Consider the following 6463-nt stretch of genomic DNA (forward strand, 5'->3'; position numbering starts at 1 on the left):
TTTTCCCTCGGCGGGTTGGGTCAGTCTCAATGCATCAGTTAAGATTAATAGTTAGTAAATGTTGTCCATGATGTCCTGCCGACGAGATTATTATTAACTGTCTTAATATCACTGCATCACTTTAACTGTGTGTTCTTCCCTCAAGCACATTACTGCCCAGGCTGTGCTTCTCTCTCTCTCTCTCTCTCTCTCTCTCTCTCTCTCTTTCTCTCTCTCTCTCTCTCTGAGATGGCGGAGTGTGTGTGGAGCTGAGAGCAGCATTGAAGCGTGTGTGAGGTTTTTTTGTGAGAAACTTCGATCAGCTTACTCTTTTTTCTTTTATATGTTTGTTGTTTGTCTTGCGTTGTTTGTTTAACATAGTGTAGATTGGTGTGTGTGTGTGAGAGAGAGTGTGTTCTGGTAATCATCACGTTGTGGGGACAAAAATCTGTTTACACAGTCACGTCATGGGGACCTCTGACGGTGTGGGGACAAAAAATCAGGTCCCCATGAGGGAAGCCCTATTAAATGAGTGCAGGAGCTATTCTGAAGGTGCCTGTGTGATTTTTAGCATTGGCCCATCACACATGTTTTTCAGTCAGTGTGTGTGTGTGTGGAGTGCTCACTTTCGCCCCTCGTAGTTTGGGACTGGTAGTGCACTCGCTGCTCCACACACACACTTATTCCAAATATGGCTGGGCACTGCCCACTTCCTTGTCCCCATAAGGAAGGATTTTACCAGCATGTTACAGGCTGCAATCCACACGGTGGATGAAGAGATGGATTATTTACAGAAGATATACCAGCTTATGACCTTGGAATTTTTGCAAAGGAGCAAAAGTGAAACACAAGGTAAGCACATTTGTATGACAAACCAGAATGACCACTATTCAACTATCAAATTAAGTTGATTAGCTTTCATTGGTTAGCAGAATAGCTAGCTAGCGCTAGCGCTAGCACTAGCTAGAGAGGCCGTGTGTAGACTTTAAATGTTACTTTATCTGATTCTGTTTCTGATTGTGATTCTGAAATGTTTTACTATGTTTTTCCAATTAGTTGCATGCATTTTGGTGTGAATAAATTAATGCACACTAAAAAGATACAGTTAGATCTTTAGCTAAATTGTTCAATCTCGGATGATAGGCTTATATGGTGAAATTCTAGCTTTTATAGATGTAAATGTGATTTTTGTTTCCCTATGAATTTAGGATCAATATTTGTACTGATGTTAGGTAAAAGTGAATTTATAAGGTAGCTAGAAAAAACAACAAGCTTTGACCAAAGTGCTTTTACACAAAAATATTAAATGCCATTTCTCTGAGACTTCCGTTGTGAAGCTTTTAATTTGAAACTGTGCAGGAAGCACCCTTAACATTAACAATGCTAACTTTGTTCTACATCCCCATCAAAGCCCATTATGTTTTCAAGGCTGAAAACATAATGCAGTGGGCTGTGAGGTGCTTAAAATTGTTCAGTAAGTGTCTGTGACTCTGTGAGATATATCAAATGAAACCCAACACAATTTTTATATGTTATGAGTAAATGTATGCACCACACTACTTGAATGTTATTGGATGCTGGCCAAACATCATGTTTACTGTGTCTGAAAGTACACTAACTAGATATCTAGTTATCTACCTAAGCTACCTAAAACAGGGATTAAGGTTTTCAGCGTAATCTCGTTGAATTAATTAAGGATTTGTAAGGCGAAGTTGTCTGATGCAGTAAGTTAGGTTCAAAAAGTACTTAAATTCTCCCTGGAAATATGATTCTGCACATCTGCAGTCTTTACATCCAAGTGACCATTTGTGTCTTGTGGTTTTATTTTCTAAAATTATGTCATAAAATATGTATTTACAGACAACCAGCACTGCAGCTGATTCCATAGCAGTGGTTGATTTCCATCCTTCACTATGCCAAAGACTCAGAGAGATGATGCTACAGGTCCAAACAACTCTCCTCAACAGGTACATTCATGTTCATCACTTAAGGTTTACTTCTACAGTCTGTCTTTGTTATTTTGTTATTCTTTCTTTTAATATTTTTGCTTTTTTAGGCAGTTTACACTGGAAATTAAGTGTATTGTGATGATAATCTAGTGTGAATCAATATACCAGACAGTTTAATGAACTGCATATAGAAGGTTAGTGGTAGTGGCATGTTTAGGGCAGAATTTGACCTTCACAGGAATCTTTTTCCTTAGCTTATTATTACTTTGTTTTGGACACTTACGGTGTCCCCACAACACACATTCAGTCAGCGTCTGACTAGAAACTGTGTGAAAACATGGCCAAAACTGGTCCCCACAAGTAACTGTAACACTGTGTGTGAAAGGTCCCCACAAAGCCTGTTTTATTCAAACACATATTGGCTGGGCAGGAATGATCTTAATCAATACATTTAACAGATTAAAGTAATGCATGTAGAAGGTTAGTAGTAGTGGCATGTTTAGGGTAGAATTTAACCTTCATATGATTTTTTTTTCTTAGCTAATTATTACTTTGTTTTGGGCACTTACGGTGTCCCCACAACACACATTCAGTCAGCGTCTGAGTAGAAACTGTGTGAAAACATGGCCAAAACTGGTCCCCACAAGTAACTGTAACACTGTGTGTGAAAGGTCCCCACAAAGCCTGTTTTATTCAAAGTGTGTGAATGCAGATAGAGCATGGCTGGGCGAGAAGAAATATTTCAGTATGGATTTGATTATTTTTTTCTTGGCCAAAACTGGTCCCCACAAGTAACTGTAACACTGTGTGTGAAAGGTCCCCACAAAGCCTGTTTTATTCAAAGTGTGTGAATGCAGATAGAGCATGGCTGGGCGAGAAGAAATATTTCAGTATGGATTCGATTATTTTTTTCTTCCAAGTGTGTTTTATGACGGCATGTATCTCAGAGATTTTGTCTGAACAGGTGGTCAATCTATTTGCATGTTATGCAGTCTGTACATCCAAGTGACCATTTGTGCCTTGTGGTTTTATTTTCTAAAATTATGTCATAAAATATGTATTTACAGACAATCAGCACTGCAGCTGATTCCATAGCAGTGGTTGATTTCCATCCTTCACTATGCCAAAGACTCAGAAAGATGATGCTACAGGTCCAAACAACTCTCCTCAACAGGTACATTCATGTTCATCACTTAAGGTTTACTTCTACAGTCTGTCTTTGTTATTTTATTATTCTTTCTTTTAATATTTTTGCTTTTTTAGGCAGTTTACACTGGAAATTAAGTGTATTGTGATGATAATCTAGTGTGAATCAATATACCAAGCAGTTTAATGAACTGCATATAGAAGGTTAGTGGTAGTGGCATGTTTAGGGCAGAATTTTACCTTCACAGGAATCTTTTTTCTTAGCTAATTATTACTTTGTTTTGGACACTTACGGTGTCCCCACAACACACATTCAGTCAGCGTCTGACTAGAAACTGTGTGAAAACATGGCCAAAACTGGTCCCCACAAGTAACTGTAACACTGTGTGTGAAAGGTCCCCACAAAGCCTGTTTTATTCAAACACATATTGGCTGGGCAGGAATGATCTTAATCAATACATTTAACAGCTTAAAGTAATGCATGTAGAAGGTTAGTGGTAGTGGCATGTTTAGGGTAGAATTTAACCTTCATATGATTTTTTTTTCTTAGCTAATTATTACTTTGTTTTGGACACTTACGGTGTCCCCACAACACACATTCAGTCAGCGTCTGAGTAGAAACTGTGTGAAAACATGGCCAAAACTGGTCCCCACAAGTAACTGTAACACTGTGTGTGAAAGGTCCCCACAAAGCCTGTTTTATTCAAAGTGTGTGAATGCAGATAGAGCATGGCTGGGCGAGAAGAAATATTTCAGTATGGATTCGATTATTTTTTTCTTCCAAGTGTGTTTTATGATGGCATGTATCTCAGAGATTTTGTCTGAACAGGTGGTCAATCTATTTGCATGTTATGCAGTCTTTACATCCAAGTGACCATTTGTGCCTTGTGGTTTTATTTTCTAAAATTATGTCATAAAATATGTATTTACAGACAACCAGCACTGCAGCTGATTCCATAGCAGTGGTTGATTTCCATCTTTCACTATGCCAAAGACTCAGAAAGATGATGCTACAGGTCCAAACAACTCTCCTCAACAGGTACATTCATGTTCATCACTTAAGGTTTACTTCTACAGTCTGTCTTTGTTATTTTGTTATTCTTTCTTTTAATATTTTTGCTTTTTTAGGCAGTTTACACTGGAAATTAAGTGTATTGTGATGATAATCTAGTGTGAATCAATATACCAGACAGTTTAATGAACTGCATATAGAAGGTTAGTGGTAGTGGCATGTTTAGGGCAGAATTTTACCTTCACAGGAATCTTTTTTCTTAGCTAATTATTACTTTGTTTTGGACACTTACGGTGTCCCCACAACACATATTCAGTCAGCGTCTGAGTAGAAACTGTGTGAAAACATGGCCAAAACTGGTCCCCACAAGTAACTGTAACACTGTGTGTGAAAGGTCCCCACAAAGCCTGTTTTATTCAAACACATATTGGCTGGGCAGGAATGATCTTAATCAATACATTTAACAGCTTAAAGTAATGCATGTAGAAGGTTAGTAGTAGTGGCATGTTTAGGGTAGAATTTAATCTTCATATGATTTTTTTTTCTTAGCTAATTATTACTTTGTTTTGGACACTTACGGTGTCCCCACAACACACATTCAGTCAGCATCTGAGTAGAAACTGTGTGAAAACGTGGCCAAAACTGGTCCCCACAAGTAACTGTAACACTGCGTGTGAATGGTCCCCATAAAGCCTGTTTTATTCTGACAGGTACTGGCTGGGCAGGAGTCATGTTAATTAGTACATTTAACAGTTTAATGTAACGCATGTAGAAGGTTAGTAGGAGTGGCATATTTAGGGCAGAATTTAACCTTCTCAAAGATTTTTTTTCTTGGCAAACTGCGTTAAATGTCCACACAAAATCTGCTTTATTTAAGATAGCATGTATCACATCTTTGAGCTTTTAATCTTATTTCTAAATAGCAAATACTATAATAATGTAAAATGTTGTTTATACTGTTGCTCTTGTGAACAAATTGTGACAGAATTTCAAAGCAAAACGTAGAGTGTCATCCCACTGAGACAGACTAAAAGTGTCATAGTAAGTTCTCAATTAAGATACATTGATATAGCTAACTAATTCACAGTGTACTTAAATCAAATCTGCTCTAACTCCATGACAGATTTTTGTCAGTAACATCAGTATCAGGAGTCAACAGAAAAAAAAGTTCAAAAAATGCTGATTCATTAGTGGAAATGATTCATTAGTTAAATGATGTAGTTCAAATATACTTACAAGGCAATTCTATACTATTGATTAACAAATGATACATTAACTCTGTATTGTCAACATTCTGTAGTAACTGTAAATTATATATCTTCATGAAAATCTTGAATTTTTATTTTTTATCTTTAAGGTTAGGCCACCCAGATGAAGAAAACATCCTGGCAGCAAACAGATGTGCAGATGATGGAAAGGCGCATGAATCGATTCATCACATCTTGTACCAGCGTCAACTGACTGTGAGAAGTATTTATGGGCTGAACTGGGAGCAGCAGAAACTGAAATTCTTCATTTATAACCACATTACGGCCTACAGGCATGTAAAAGTTGCCTTCCATTTTTATTTTTTTAATATGTATTATCCTATTTCTGCTGTGTTGTGCAGTTGACTACATGCACAGCAAACAGCACTATGCTTTGTATCAGTAGCACCATTTTCTGGCCTCATACTATGTCTTTACATAAACTATGAGGAAGTAAGCTGAGCTAAATTTCAAAATTTGATATTGATTTACTACACCTGTATTTTTTCTACAAATTTGCAGATTAAACTTTTCTTTCAACAAATGCAATATTATTAATTATTTATTATTTAATAAGCATATCATGTGTCATTTTGTCATTAGTAATAGGCATATTGTTATTATGAGGTCCCCACTAAACACATGGGAATTTGTGTGAATTATGCAAATAATATGTTAATGAGGTCCCCATCAATAATGTTCACTGGATTTTTCAGAGGTCCCCACTGAACACGCTCCAACCATTACTTCATCATTTCAGGTGTTTGAACGCGTGTATGAGCTAACAAGGCTGTGATTGGTTTACCTGATTTTTTTCAGCCCTCTACAACCTCTAGAAATGGTGGTCCCCACAAGTGATGATCAGAAATGTGGTCCCCATACAAGATGGAAACCAGTATGTGTGTGTTTGTGTGTGGCGTGTGTGTGCTGACTCAGCACCATGCCGGTGTCTGGGGCTGCTGCGGCTGACTTTGAGCGTTTAACTCGCCGTCATGCCGTTAAGCTGGTGCCCTCGATACCGTGCAGTGTGGAGGAGGCCGGTCTAGCTGTGGGTGAGGTGGTGGGGTGTGAGTCGGTGAAATCGGCCTCGAGAATGAATGGAGCCATTGTTCTGTTCCTGGATGCTACAG

General features: G+C 37.9%; 1 long non-coding RNA gene across 3 annotated transcripts; it reads left to right on the forward strand.

The window, feature by feature from the left end:
• The first annotated feature begins 429 nt into the window (after nt 1-429).
• LOC108899354 (uncharacterized) lies at nt 430-5877 on the forward strand. 3 transcript variants are annotated; one of them, XR_001963537.2, is made up of 5 exons: nt 430-831; nt 1840-1946; nt 2996-3102; nt 4007-4113; nt 5444-5877. It is a non-coding gene; the product is annotated as an uncharacterized LOC108899354 (long non-coding RNA). The 3 variants fall into 3 exon arrangements; XR_007810778.1 differs by lacking the exon at nt 2996-3102 and having other exon boundaries at nt 443-831; XR_007810777.1 differs by lacking the exon at nt 4007-4113 and having other exon boundaries at nt 470-831.
• Nucleotides 5878-6463: the final 586 nt, after the last annotated feature.

Source organism: Lates calcarifer, unplaced genomic scaffold (assembly GCF_001640805.2).
Source record: "Lates calcarifer isolate ASB-BC8 unplaced genomic scaffold, TLL_Latcal_v3 _unitig_4416_quiver_461, whole genome shotgun sequence".
In the NCBI taxonomy this organism is placed as follows: Eukaryota; Metazoa; Chordata; class Actinopteri; family Centropomidae; genus Lates; species Lates calcarifer.